At 38.9% G+C, this 16,078-nt stretch overlaps 1 pseudogene; it reads left to right on the forward strand.

The window, feature by feature from the left end:
* The window catches only part of LOC109062242, a 995,865-nt pseudogene that overhangs the window by 193,481 nt on the left and 786,306 nt on the right, over positions 1 to 16,078 (forward strand).

Genomic DNA, 16,078 nt, shown 5'->3' on the forward strand with positions numbered 1-16,078 from the left:
AGGAAGAGGAAGATGCAACAAAGAAGACCTAAGACAGTTGAGCAACTAGAAGCCTGTATTAGACAAGAATGAGACAACATTCCTATTCCTAAACTTGAGCAACTTGTCTCCTCAGTCCCCAGACGTTTGCAGACTGTTATAAAAAAGAAACGGGGATGCCACACAGTGGTAAACATGGCCTGTGTCCCAACTTTTTTGAGATGTGTTGATGCCATGAAATTAAAAATCAACTTATTTTTCACTTAAAATTATACACTTTCTCAGTTTAACGTTTAATATGTCATCTATGTTTTATTCTGAATAAAAATATTGAAATTTGAAACTTCCACATTATTGCTTTCTGTTTTTATTCACAATTTGTACAGTGTCCCAACTTTTTTGGAATCAGGTTTGTAGAATGTCCCGAATCATTCCAGCTGATTGAAAAAGTATCGGCTCAAAAATGGTCATAAAATGGGTATCGGAGAAGATATTAATTTAATATAAATAGATGATACTTTATAAAGTTTATCTCAATATTTGACCGCAGTGGCTGTGAGACAACTGCACTAAAATAAGAGCACGATGATCATGAAATTGTGTTCGTTACTATAGCAACAGATTACAGGTATGTCTTTTATAATCATCACTGGCCGATAGAAATAAATTTCTTCACTTTAAAATAATGAGGAGCAGCATATTTTCCTGAAATAAAGGGAGGAAAATTGCAATATAGTAAAGAAAAAATTCAAGTTTCATAAAAATTGAAATGGCACACAGACACATTATTGCAGTGTCATTTATCAACTGCATTACAGATTTATTATAATGTAACAATATGTCATGTTATATAAATTAAAGCAATACTGATACATCCTTTTCATTTCCTTTCTCATACTCTAATGTTATGAAATAATACAATTTTCAAAAATTATTTAATTCATAATTCATTTTTCTATCTAAAGGCCTGATCACTCCACTGGATAATAAACCCAATTAATTTACTAAATGTAGTGGGTTGTTCGTCTGTTAACCCTAAAAATAACCTTAATTTAACAAAACATAATCATTTCACAGACATGGAGAGTTACAGACTTTTTTTTCTTCTGTGCATTATAATGAAGGCTTCATAAAACTGCACAGCATTTTTAGATTTTTACATACTCTGTCCTACACCAACTACACACACATTTCTTATCATGTATGTCTATGAAAGACGATCAAACCAAAGTAGGTGCAGCCCCGCCTCGATCTGCAGGCTGCAACCGGGTGCTTCTCAACTTGGTGTGTGTTATAGCAAGCAGGACCTGAGGGTACATGAGCAGTTTTAGCACAGTGCCACCTACTGTTAAAAAAAAATTACAAAAATATATATTTTATGATCTTCCTTTTTTTCACGTTGTTGGTTTAAACAATGCTGATTCAGTTCTTTCTTCCTCTTGTGTTCGGACTTTGTGTAGATTGTTGCATGTTCTGCTGACCTGTTTTCTACATTTCCTGCAGATGCAGCACATCATGACTGTAGCTAAAATCAACAGAGACCCGTGACAGCGAAAATCACCACTGTGTAAAGGTGCACCCCTGATCTGTAGCGAGTAACACCAGCCATTAGAGTGATTTGAATCTGTGACCCGGCCAGATACAATATGAAACAATAGCACTGTATAATTTGATAGATCAGCTAAATCACCAATAAAATTAACACCAGCATACCTGCGTGTGACAGAGTAGAGTGGCGTTGAGATGTCCGGTCTGGTTTCTGATGGGATTGTTGAGCACACAGCTGTAGCTGTTGTTATCCTCGATATTCCACCTCCAGAGGTAGAGAGAGACTGATGCTGAAATCAGACACACTGATGCTGGACAATAAACTGTGTTCCTTTGTACCAGGAGAGAGTCACGCAGCCCACATTCAACACTGAACACACCAATGAACAATTCTGATGGATGATGATGATGATGATGATGATGATGATGATGATGACTGGCTGATGATGATGATGAACAGTCGAGCTGGTAACTGTCAGAGATGTTGGGATATTAGGAGTCATTTGAAAATCAGCTTTGTACTTGTTTAATGATACAAATATGAAGTGAAATGTGAAGTAACAATCAGCCAGTATTTTTCAGTTTAGGCTGTGCATTGAACCCATCTAAAGTGCAGAGCATGTCATCTAAAACTATAAACATGACCCGAACATTTCAATATGTAGCGTAAAGGAATAGCCATTCTATTGCTTCTGTAGCACATTAAGCTCAGTGTTTGTCGTTTTGTGTTAAGGCAACCTTAAACCACCAATTGCAGTTGAATGACTCAAACCCAAACCTTAGGGTTAAGGAAGCAAACTCTCTAATAAAACGCAAGAATGTGATCCCTTGAACAAATGATCTCTACTCACCATAGAACAGAAACCAACTGAATGTGTTTTTTGATGTCAGTTTAGCATTCACTTATCTTTTACTTCATAACCTCCAGCATGTTGAGGTTGTGATGTTTGTGATGGTTAAAGATCCAGTTTGATTGTCCCAGCTTCAGTCTGTCTCTGAATCTCTCATCATGTACCATTAAATTTGTAGAAGATTCCAAGCATCTCTGTTGATTTCAGCTATCAGAATGTTTTCAAGCTACAACAATTCCACAGTATGTCATCGTCTTCATGTATTTCAGGAAGATCGGTGTTTAAGTGACAGAATCTCCCTTCATCACTGATATTGTCTCACTAAACGCACCTGGAGGCTTTATGTTGTCACAGATTAAGGCTCAGGTGGACATAAAGTGTGAAATCAGATGTTGTGTAACCTTTAAACATGAACTGAAGAATAGGATCAGAGACGCCAAAGAAAGTTGATATACATGAACAGACAATGTGAACCAGTCATTTGGTCTTTAGTGTGTTTTATCTCCTTGTAGAGTAGTATAAATATGTGCAGTTACAGGACAAGTCAATAAGTCAATTGAATTGTCTCATTAAAACCGGCTCACTGAAAACAGCAGCAGAGGCGTTATTACTCTAAAACAGGAAGAAATTTGTTCGTAACTTACCAGTCAGATGCCAACTACACAAACAGAACAAACTAAGTGTCTGAAGCATTGTCTTCAGTTGTTCATTGAAAACTGATGTAATAATACGACTCTGCTGATAAAAATCAATCTGATGTGAATCCACCCTCGACAGAGTTTGGCCCTCCTAGTTCACACACACATGCACACCGTGAATGTAATGTCACATGTTATAAATATAACATATAAATGTTCTTCTGGCTCTTATTAAGACTTTAACTGTATTTGATAGTGGTAAAATTAAAAACATATTGTAATAACCTAATAAAAATAGTAGATAAGTGTAACTCTGTGTGTAGCTATATTGTGTTACACAACTTGAGTTTAAGATGTTTCAAGTCTTATGGATATTAAAATGTTTTATAATCATTCAGTTGTTGCAAATGACAAAGATCTTCTGATATTATCTCCAGTCTTACTGAGGTATGGCACGAGCAGCTCAACATCTGAGTCAAACTGAAAGCTGCTGCGGTCGGTTTTCATCAGAAATCTGATTTGATCTGTTACAGTAGGTGGACAAATATACTGTGCATCAGCGACTGTTTTGTTTCATCTGTGTTTATTTTGTAGGTGAAGGGCTTCTTCCTGTGCTACGGTTATGAACCTCACAGACACAGTCTGACTTCCCTCCGACACAGAAAAGATTTACAATCAAATTAAATGAATTGATGAAAACCTGTCTGAACTGGGTTCTTACTAATCATTCATTACTTTAATTTACCTAAAGGTTACAAGTGAAAACTGTATAGTTTATTGTGTGTACATATTGTCTGAAGTATTTCAACATTGACTTAACTGCTAAAATTGTAGAAATCGTTGCTATAAAAGTCAATGAGAAGAAACAAAATGATAGTGATGGTAAAATGAAGCACTGAGGCTCTTTTCTTCGATTACATAATTAACAGTGGTTTACAGTGATTTTAGAACAGCTACGAGTTATTTAGGAGCGTTGTGTCTACAATGATCCTTAGCTGCTCTAACATCACTGTAAATCACAGCTTCTTGGAGCTTAATGATTATATCACATGCTGCATTTACCTTCATAAAATGAGTGCACAAAAAAAAAATTTTTTTTGAATAGGATAATAGATATTTATTGTGGTGATATTCAGTATCCAGTATTTTGGTCTGAGTCATTAAACAGTTCAGTCTGATTTAAAAAGAAATCATTTCCTTTGGTAAGCTGTTAGTTTTGACAGATGTTGGTTTGTATTTCAGTCATTTCTGCTGCTCTGCTTGACAAAATGAAGAAAAACGAGGGAGAATCTGTCGGTTTAGATCCTGGTGTAATAAACCACCCAAATGATATGATGATGTGGTATTTTAATGACTCTCTCATCGCTGAAATCACTGGAGATCAGAGTGAGATCTGTACAGATGATCAGTGTAAAGAGAGATTCAGAGACAGACTGAAATTTGGGTCTGGATCTCTGACCATCAAAAACTGTATAACCACAGACTCTGGAGTCTATGGTGAGTATCATTCTATCAGCAGATTCAGCATCATTAGGAGCTTCAGTGTTACCATCACTGGTGAGTGTAACTTAGTCATTCAGTGCATTCTCTATTGCAGATTTAGAATACAATTCAATATTTTAAAGTTGCTTTGACCTATATTATGACATTATAATTGAGATGTTTTCTATCCACTTTATGCACATGAAAAAAAAAGTAACAATATTTACTCTTTCTCCGTGTTGTATTCCTTCTCTTACTGAGGAAAGGTGTTATTTTGTTTTGCAAATTTTTTTTTTTTTTGTATGCCTCAAACTGGCTGATCAAGCCCAGCAGCTCATGGTTGTGAAAGTTCACACATTTTTGGCAAAAGGGTTCCTCCACCCTTTGAACCAACCACAAAAATTTACATTACATAATAAAAAAAAAATAATTCACTGTGGCTTGATATGACTTGAACCAACCACAAAAAGTTATATTCTGTAATAAATTAATTTAAAACCATTGGCCACATCAGAAATGGGCTGTACAGCTGACATGAGCAGGTCCATAAATATATGAAGAGTTTGGTTCCAAAACCCAATAAACGCCATTTAAAAAAATTCTATTCTATTCTATCTAAAAAAATCATCATTTCTTCATGTAGAAATCAAAAAAACATTTTAATTTTTTTTTTTTTTTTTTTTTGTTTTGTTTTTACGCAAAATGTGATATTCGAGTTACTAGGTCAAATTTTCTCCCTTTTTTTCAAAAACGGAACAAACAGCAGTCTCCCTTTTTATGCAGAATGCGATATATCCACTCTAGACAGTAATGGCGGTGCTTTGAATACACCCGGCATCCTAGTTTTCCTCATCTATTTTGTACTTTGTGATCAACAAACAAACATAGGGTGATAAATGATAAATCGCATGTGATTGTCATGCGCATCTCGTCAGTAAATCTGATTCTGTGATTTAATAGTACCTATAAATCTCCATCACGTGGCTTTTTAGATGGAGCAACATTTACTACATTGCGAGCCAGATCACTGACAAGTTACGCTATATCATGTTCATTAGATGAACTGCGTTCGATTATGAATGCGCATACGCGTAGCTGTCGGTGTTGGTGTTTCACACGCCATTAATGCTTCAGACAGCACATAGCACTAGTCAACTAAATAGATGTAATATGGCAAAGATAGATACACTTTTGGAAGTTGAATAGAAAATGATGTCGGTTCTGCAGTGGCAGCTTGTCAGGGAGAGGCACCTTCCCCAACATTTTGAGGTGAAAATGAGTTGATTTAATATTAATAAAATTCACAGAATTTCATTTCAGTTCATGTCCAGAACCTCTTTCATTTTTTTGTTTATTACATTTCACAGTTGTAATACCATTCACATGAAAGCCCCAGCATATATTTACCAAATGTACCGGAGTCTTCTCCATTGTAATTACAACCGGTCTGAGTGACAGAGAGGGGGTAGGCGAGGAAAGAGATGAGCTCTTGCGCCTCCGTTGTTTAAAAAGTATTAGCCAATCAGCTTTGGGATGTTCTAGCATCAGTGCTGAGGAGTGTTGAAAATAGACATTATAGAGGCTAGCCTTCGCTGCTGATGTCAACCATTCATCATAGCCCCCAATGGTTGTTCCCGGGCAGCTTGATTTTGTCCCTTTCAAGATGTGGCGTGCTGATATGCACAGGGAGTCCAACGCTAGGCAACTTTCACTTAAACTTTGTCGAGCGATTGAAACTTCACGGCGGATGGAGGAGAACTCATGGATCTCTGCTTCATTACAGGTTTGTTTTTTTTCTTTCTTGAATGTTGATCTGCCGATGACCGTAAAGAGTTGTCGATGCGTGCATCTTCTCGTACACCCTTGCATTTGGTTTTCGAGGCTTTTGTTCCGACAGCCCTCTATTTCCGGGACTAGGGCAGCAATGTTACTAGGCACGACCCTGGATCAGGTGGGATGGTCCAGTACGTTTGCAGTTTACCACACATAAGGAAATTTCAGCAATGTTCCGGCATTTTCTGGGACCAACGTGCAGTCAATGAAGGGCTATAGAGACGTAAATTGCGTGCTATTGAACTGAACGCATCTCCAGTGGCGGCTGGGCGTGCGATAATTTACCACTAAGAACTTATGATGAGTAACGTCAGGCCCGTATGACTAATTTGCTGTTAAACTCTTCATATGAACATGCTCAAAAATAAAAAAAATAAAATTATTACTAATAATCACTAAAAACTCGTTCATATGAATATACTGAATGTATATATGTATATACATATATACATGTATATATATCATGTGTTTTTGATATATATATATATATATATAATATATATATACGATTACATATATATATGAGAGATCCCAGAGCAGTGGGCAGCTATAGATCCAGCGTCCGGGGGGTTCAGTGCCTTGCTCAAGGGCACTTCAGCCATGGGTATTGAGGGTTAAATACATAAATATACACACACCAAACACCCAAAAAAAATTCCAACACCCAAACCATAACATACAACCTATGGAATACATAAAGAGATTCATCTTAAACAGTCAAACAAAGTATATATACATTACCGGTCAGAAACGTTATCGACACTGTCAAAACCTGTAGCATTTAACACTAGTGCAGAGATCTGTAGAACAATTAGGGTACAGAATTAAATGAAATACGCAAACACTAGCCATTAAGAAATCTATGCTAAAGTCATGCAGTAATAGTAGTTAAACTGACAAATCATGCTATAAACATCCATAAGGGCACTAGACAAAGTTATCAGCTATATAATGGTTATAAATAAAAAAAAACTACAACAACAATATGCATGTAAATCATGAATAATAAACAACTGATAAAATTATCCACCCCATACATATAGTAAAGTATTAACAAACTTTGATGCAATAAATAGGGTTTGATTTAAAAAAAGAGCATCCCTCCAAAACCAAGAAAAAAACATCTTTCACAAACGTCTACATTTCTGTCTCTTTTAAAGTGTTAATAAAGTATATAATTTGTTATAATAATAAGCAGGGGTGCACATAAGTGGTCCACAGGTGCGACCAAAAATAAAAAAAAATGCGCTGTAAAAATAAGTTCTGATAACGCATTTGCGTACCGACATTGTTGACAGCTGTTAATAAACAATTACCATTTTAGATCGACAAACTGTACTATATAAGTTTTTCTTTCTCAAACTGAAAGAATCTAGGCTATCCCATGCCGTTTTTCAGAGCACAATGCAGAACTGTAACATTCATTCACTGACGCTCTTTAAACAGCAGCAGCGCTAAATCCGGAAGCGCGTATACTTTACTTACTTGCCGGCAACCCGCCAAAATAAAAGCCTGCTGAGTTTAAGTTTGAAAATGATGAAAACGCTTTTATTTATTTTTAGACTCTTATCCATAGCGACATTCAATTGGGGAATACATAAAGAGATTCTTCTTAAACAGTCAAACAAAGAAAGTAGTAGTAAATATTAGCATTTTATTTTTCAAATTTACTATAAAATAATTGTATTTGTATTAAATACTAGGCTTACCTTTTGTTTTTAATAATATTATCACACATTGTTATTTAGTTTATTTTATTTAAAAAATAATAAATAGAACAATAATATTATAACTTTTATTATTATTTTTTTTTTAATAGTTATATAATATTTAATGGGTCCAAATATTAAATGGGTCACGCTGTATGCAGTGTGAGGACCAAACCAAATCTCCAGGTTCTCTTATGAGAACCAGGCTGAAAAAATTATGTGCTCCCTTGTTTACGGGGGTTATTATAGCCCAATTCTATAATAAGGGGTCTATAGAAACCCCCTGGACCTCACTAATTTTTCAAAGGCTGGCTACGGCTATGATTAGCGATATTGAATATTTGATCGCCAAAAGATTTTCCAAGCTGTCATTCAAACAGTATATATACAAATTTAAAATAAAGGGAACTATAACTATAGGCTACAGCAGAAGGCCTAATTAAACAGCACAACAGGTAGCTCTCTTTTAGCACAGACTTTTAAGAAGGGATGGATGTTTGTGTTTCAAGTGATAGGAAAGATAAATTAATTTATGTTATCTTGCTGTTTTCTTTTCGTTTTCTGACTAAAAGCCACCAAAAGCCATTTTAAAATGGATTAAAGCAGAAATATATGTAATATTGGCAGGATCCCCCAGACCAATACAATTAGTGTGCCTCCTCTATTTTAAAATCCACTAGCTGCCACTGGTTTTCTGTGGTCTAATGTGTGATGTGTTGTTCATGTTCATGAAATTTTCTTTTATTGCTGTAATTAATTTATAGCAAACAAGAGAAACCAGTGAATTCATTTTGGAAGTGATGACTGATGGATGTATTTTTAGTCCAGTGCCTGTGTATAAATATTGATTATGATATAATATAATTAGTACTGACCATGTTCAGAGGCTGTCATATGTGGATCAACTTACTATGTTGTGTATTTTCATCAGTTTCAATATGAAAAACAACTTTCATTTTGATTCAGTGGATATATTGCATTTTGAGGGAAAAAAGTATCACATCAATTATTGTATGTTGGGGGAAATCATTATCAACTTTTGTATAATAATCTTTGAAAATCAAAAACTGGATTGGGAATTTTTAATGTTATTATACCCTAAGATCTATGTGAAAGTTGGAAACAGAAAGAGTTTGTTTTCTCTTGCCCTTTCTTGGTAAAAAAAATAAAAAATTTAACTCAAATAATCAAAATAGATTTAGTGACTTTGGAACCAAACTCTTCAATATTTAAAATGACCACTCACATTACACAAGATCCAACAATAATGAACAAAAAAAAATGATCTTAACTGTTTCGTTAATCCAAAATGAATATGCTTTCATTAATGACTCAGCCTCATGTCGTTTCAAACCTGAAGACCTCGTTCACCATCGGGAGGTCAGACAGCTCTTAGACTCCATCAAAAATATCTTAATTTGTGTTCTGAAGATGAACGAAGGTCTTACGGATTTGGAATGAGTATGGATAATTAGTAGGGTGAGTATTTAATGACAGAATTGAATTTTTTGGGTGAACTATCCCTTTAAATACAAAAGCAATTGAGGTGATTAGTGACAAAACAGCTGAGCAAAATGGCAAATCAAACAAAACTGAGTGCAACTGTGACAATTTTTACAGCACTACTCCAAAAATGGCTTTTAATTAATGAGCTGTTTGTTTCTTTTTCAGATGCATTTGGTGTTGATACAGATGGTGTGTCAGTGATGGAGGGAGATTCAGTTGCTCTACACACTGATATTAAAATGAACCAACAAGACAGAATTAGATGGTATTTTAATACCATTCGCATAGCAGAAATAATTTATAACCACAGTAAGATCTGCACAGATGATCAGTGTAAAGAGAGATTTATGGACAGACTGAAGCTGGACAGTCACACGGCGATCTCACCATCACAACCTCAGAACTACCAGCTGCTGGAGTTTTACTGTACACTGATGACAGCCCAACAGTGACGGATCTTCAACAATGTTGCTGCATGGTGCGTCATATATGTTTTTTATACTTAACCTTATATACTTGTTTATTATAGAAGTGACACCCAGACGGACAAATCAAATTGTGAGAAGTTTACGCATGACATTTTCCGACTTTGCACTTTGTCGTCATTTCAATGGATGGTAATGTACAGATGACTTGCGTACCTTCTTTCATTATTTGAATGCATCTGTTCCGCTGTCAAGATGAGCTAATTATGAAAGCATTTTCAAACAGCTCAAGTATTTGTTTAAGGTTGTGCCTTGTTGGTTTATTATGTTCAGTACCCTGTACCGACAGCAGATAGCATTGTGTTTTAGCACTTGGATGCAGACTTTGTAGTTTATAATGAAAGCAACATTTTGAGTTAGTGAATGTACAATGAACAAAACTCTTACGTGCAGTTTAAATGCATCTGATTTGATTATGTATTAAATGATACATGTTCTGGTTAAAAGATTACTCGAAAGCAACTGCAAAAATTGTTGACTAAATCCATTTAACACAATGGAAGTGCATAAAAAACCGTAATCATAACTATTAATAATTCACATTTTACCTCGTTAAAGTGTTAAGATTTGGAGAGTTGTCTCAGTGTTCATAAATAGAACTGAAATGAATAAACCATTTAAATCACTGATTTGTCTATTCCTAACATCTGTTCCCTTTCGATACTTCACTCATACTGCGTATGGGGAAATGCTCCTTTTTCCTTCGATACTGAAGCCTTTTTTTCAATAACGCCAGTGCAACTGCACTGCCTTTAGTCCTAATCTGTTAATCTGTTTTAAACCAATGACATCGCTGTGTAGCTGCACGAGCCTAATGGCCGATGCAGCGTTGCCAAAGCTCCCCGCCCTAAATGGGCGTGAGCAAATGGCTATATAGAGGCGAACACATATTTCGCATTTTCAAAATCAGAGCATTTTTCCTCTTCCACACTCATCAGTGTTCAGGCCCCTGTTCAGGGGCCTGCCATCCGCGCTATCCAGCCGCAGTGTCAACGCGGGCCGAGGCCTAGGAGGCCATCCCCGGAGTGTCCAAGTGGGTTTTGGGGGATATAATAAACACGGCTACTCACTCCGAAGTTCACCCGAAGACCCCCGCGTTTTCCGTGAGGTGATTCCCACTTTGGTCAAGAGTATAGAAGCGCACGAATGCGAAACTCAATAGAGCGCTCCATAGCAACAGTTGCCCCTGAAGCCAAAGCGCAGAGAAATAATTGGAGTCAATGGCACTGAAAAACTTAACATAACAAAAACTTAACATAACTTAATTTTTTCTGCCAAATCTATATCTAAATATAGAAAACAATTTAAAATACATTAATGAGGATGACCGATGTTAAATGACAGAAAAATATCCGTCTATGTAGTTCGGTTTATGCATGCCTAATTACCCCTTATAGAAATAGTATTTTGGGACAAAATATTACTATCGAAGTGCTATAAGACTACTATAGAAATACTATAGCGGCTCTAGGATATTATACAGGATTAAGACATAAACCCAAAGCATGCTTCTGTGATGTTCTGTAAGACCTCTAAAATATTTTTAACTTTTTATATTATTTCTATGAAATATTCTTATCGTACTTCTGTAGTATAATCCCAAATTACTATAGGCCCAGTATTCCTATATAAGATTACTATAATACTGTATTTTGTCCCAAAATACTATACGATTCCGATAATAGTTTTTTAAGTACGGGTTATGTCACACCCCACCCGAATGGCTTCATTAGACTACCATATACCACCGTGTTTGCAAAGATACAATTATAAAATTACTATAGGCCTTTAATCTATAAAATATTTATGTTCGATTATTGCAATTGTCCTTGTTACATGCATAACAGAAAGTTCATGAAATAATATATATGAGGCAGACACACAGTAAATAAGAGTTATGCAAATGTTGATTTTGACATTGAGTGTAAGTCTGGAAATAAATAAATTAATAAATAAATAAACTTATAAATGAGCATTTCTAAAGACGAGTTCATCTTTTACATAGTATTTCCCTGAAAATCTTAACAGCTTGTTTTTTCACATCTTCAGCCGAAAGTGCACACAGTGGAAGCGTTTCAATGGCAAGAACAAAACAATCTGTGAATGTCCTATTACACGACAGGAAAGGTACAAAAAAAAGATGTGCACTCGATGAAGTTACACACATGAACTATAAACAGTACTAACATGGCAGTGGTGCCATAAGATCCCTCCGTCCAATTAATCCGACACCACGCATCTATTGTGTTTGCATTTTGTGTATGAGAAGTTTGTTTGTATTTTTTTTCTTTTTGTGAGAGAAGAGGCATTGACATAGAATGGGAAGCATTGGTCAAAAAGGTGTATAATCTAGCAAATGCACAACATAGAACAAAAAAATAACTCTGACCATCTTCGGAAGCTAGTGTACTACTAGCCAGCTACTAGCCAGTTCAAGTTTTGTATAGATTTCTAAAATGAACAGCAAAACCTCTACACTGGTAGAGATTTGGAACAAACAAACAATAAATATCAGTTCAAGTTTTGTATAGATTTCTAAAAAGCGAGCAAAATAACTGAAAGAATAATCATTTGATGAAAGAACTGATCATTTTGAACTGACTGAAAGAACTGATCATATGATGATTTCAGCAGCTTTCAGTCCATAATGGCGGCCCGGCGCCTCCATAGCGCCATCTACAGACTGTTACCCATAACACAACAGAGTTTCGCCTCTTGGGCTTTCTATACTCTTTGCTTTGGTAGAAATCCAGACGATTTCTCAGTGTCCCTCTGCACCAAAGTGATGACTCTCTGCTTAGGAAGGGAGCTTATAGAAATAGTTCCTCCCCTCAAGCGGATTCGGGGTTCTACAGCCTTATTATCCTTGTCCCCCAAGAAAGATGGCGTTCTCAGACCCATCTTAGACCTCAGGCTCTTTGAACCTCTCCTCATGAAGATTTCGGAAGTTCAGGATGTTGACATTGGGGAAACAGATCCTCACCCAATTGCCCCCGAGGACTGGTTCTTCTCATCTGGACCTGAAAGATGCTTACTTTCACATCCAGATAGCCCCCCCCATCACAGACGAGATTCTTGAGATTCGCATTCCGCGGCGTGGCTTACCAATATACAGTCCCTTCCTTCCCACTTTACTTAATTGTATGAACGGAGCGCTTTCCCCTCTGAGACAGATGGAAATCCGGTTCTTGAACTCTCTCGTCGACTGACTCATTTCTAGCCCAGTCGCTTGAACCGAGCTAGACCGGTCATCACAGATCCGTGCTCCTGAGCCACTTAGAGTGCCTAGGACTCAGGGTCAATTTTGCCAAGAACTCACTGCTCCCCTCAGCCAACGTATTACATTCCTGGGAGCAGTGCTTTCTACTCTGTAATTCAGCAGCTCAGCGGGCTTCCACTCAGGAACAAAGCCTGTTTCCCTCTGAAGTTCTTTTCAGAGGGATGCTAGGGGGGGGCCCCCCCTACTGATGGCTTCTGCCTTCCCCAGTTTTACAGCTCAGCCTTCTCACGGCATCGCTGCCCCTGCAATACTGCCTGAACCTCGGGTCCCACCTCATGCTTAGCTGCACGGGGTGCTTTCCGCGATCAGGGTCAACCATGCCTGTCTGGCAGCCCTGAACCTTGGATAAACCCTGTTTGGTTCAGACGTGGAGAAGCCCCTACAGGCGGTTTCCAGAAGGAACGGTGCTCTCAACAGATGCGTCCAACCTGGGTTGGGGCATTTGTGTGAGGGCAGACCAGCCTTCGGCTCATGGTCACATGAGGAGAGCCATCTGCATATCAACTGCCTCGAGATGCTGGCAGTGGAACGAGCCCTTCAATCCTTTCAGGTGATCCTGAAGGGGCGTCACGTCCTAGACCAGTCATACAGCATGACAGTGGTGTCCTACATAAATCATCAAGGTGGCCTTTCTTCCAGCCTCCTCTGCACGCTGGCAAAGCGCCTCTTGGAATGGGCATTACCCCCTGCTGCGATCGCTTAAAGGCGACCATATACCTGGCAGGACACGTCTGGGAGCAGACATACTATCTCGGAAGCAATGTCCCCTCGGACGAGTGGATGCTCCATCCACAGGCAGTTCTCAAAATCTGGGAGATTTTCGGGAAGGCAGAGATCGACCTCTTCGCCTCAAAAAGTAACTCAATTTGCCCAGCCTATTTTCCCGAAGGACACAGATGTGCTGGCCCACAACTGGCCCAGCCTCCTTCTTTATGCTTTTCCTCCAATCGCATCCTGATCCCTTCCCAAGGTGCATCCAGATGAGTAAGGGAGAGACAAGCACATAGTCCTCCTGGTGGCCCCCACTCTGGAGGAGCCAAGTTTGGTCCTCAGAGCTATTCAGGCTTTCCCGCGAAAGCCCCGTGGGCCCCGATCCCCTGAGGCGGGACCTCCTTTCTCAGGCGAACAGGACCAATCCTGGCATCCCACAGGGGCCCCCCCCCAAGACTCTCTGGGCTCCTGCACCTATGGTCCCTCGATCACGAGGCCTTCGCCTCCCGGGGGGCGTGCTAGACACCATTGCTCAGGCCCGAGGGGCCCGTCTACAAGACGCCTCTACGCCCAGAAAATGGTCAGTCTTTCGTTGACTGGTGCTCAGCATGAAACGAAGAACCCCTGTTGAGTGTGACGTATCTCCGATACTGTCATTTTTCTCCAAAAGCGTCTAGAACAAGGGTCTCACCCCTTCCACGCTCAAGGTTGTACGTAGCAGCCATCGCAGCATTTCATGCTCCTATTGCTGGCCAATCAGTGAGTCGAAACAGCCTCATTGTATATTTTCCTGAGAGGTTCTAGCGCGGTTGAACCCTCCACATCCCTCACTGTTGCCCACTTGGGACTTTCACACGGTCCTCAGAGGACTAAAAAGGACCCGCTCTTTGAGGCGCTGCGGTCAGCTGACCTTTAAGGCCTCTACGCTCAAACACCGCTCTGCTACTTGCTCTAGCATCGGTCAAGCATGTTGCCGATCTGCAGGCCCTATCGGTGAGCCCTGCATGCCTTGAGTTTGGGCCCAATGACTCAAAGGTCATTTAAAACCCAGGCATGGCTACGTCCCTAAAGTGCTCTTTACCCGTTTCATAGCACAGGTCATTTCCCTTCTACGGCACTGCCTCCTTTTGTCCAGGCTGGCCGAGAGAGCTAGAATTGCTTTGTCCCCAGTGAGGGCGTTGAGGATATACATTGAGCTGTCACAGCCGTTCCGGCAATCTGACCAGCTTTTTGTCTGCTTTGGTGGCCGCACCAAGGGTTCTTCGGTTTCAAAGCATCACCTCTCGCCTGGATATTCCACTTCGCTCTGTGTTCTCCTCTATGTTACTCCCGGCGGTCCTCTCGCCGTCCACTTTTGTCAGATTCTATACGTGGCACATCCCGACCTGCATGCTCGGGTCCCTTTCGGTATGATAACGATGGCCTCTATCAGACTCCATCATCATGCCACCTCCAGGGACTACGCCCCTCTTTGCGTGTACTCTGGCGATTTTGCCTCTGTATATCCATTCGCCCCGCACATTTTTGGCAGGCTTTGCGGCGCTGCATCGCCACAGGCTCGCGCAGCTATGCAGCGCTGTCATTGGTTTAAAAAAGTTTACAGATTAAACCAATGGCAGTGCAGTTGCACTGCATTATTGAAAAAAGGCTTCAGTATCGAGGAAAAAAATGAGCTTTTCCCCATATGCAGTACTCGTTCCGTATCTCAGGGAACCAAGGTTACGTTCGTAACAGAGTACGTTTTGGTTCATAAAAAATATACATCTGTGTGTTTTTTTTGTAATGCTTCTAATTATATTACTGATCATCTTTTCACCTCACTTGTTATCTGTTTTCATGAGGATTTGAAAAATAAAAACATGGATATATGTTGCTTTTCAGACTTAAAGTCAAGAAAAAGCATGCATACTCACTTTCGTGCCCAGTGTAGTTTTGTTTGTTTGTTTGTTTGTTGTTGTCCAAAAAAAGGTCCTCCAGCAGTGGGTTTGTGTTTCAGGTGTTTCTGCTGCTGAACGAGATGAAAAGAAGATAAAGTCAGTGAAAGAGGGAGAATCTG

This window comes from Cyprinus carpio, chromosome B22 (genome assembly GCF_018340385.1).
Source record: "Cyprinus carpio isolate SPL01 chromosome B22, ASM1834038v1, whole genome shotgun sequence".
Lineage (NCBI taxonomy): Eukaryota > Metazoa > Chordata > Actinopteri > Cypriniformes > Cyprinidae > Cyprinus > Cyprinus carpio.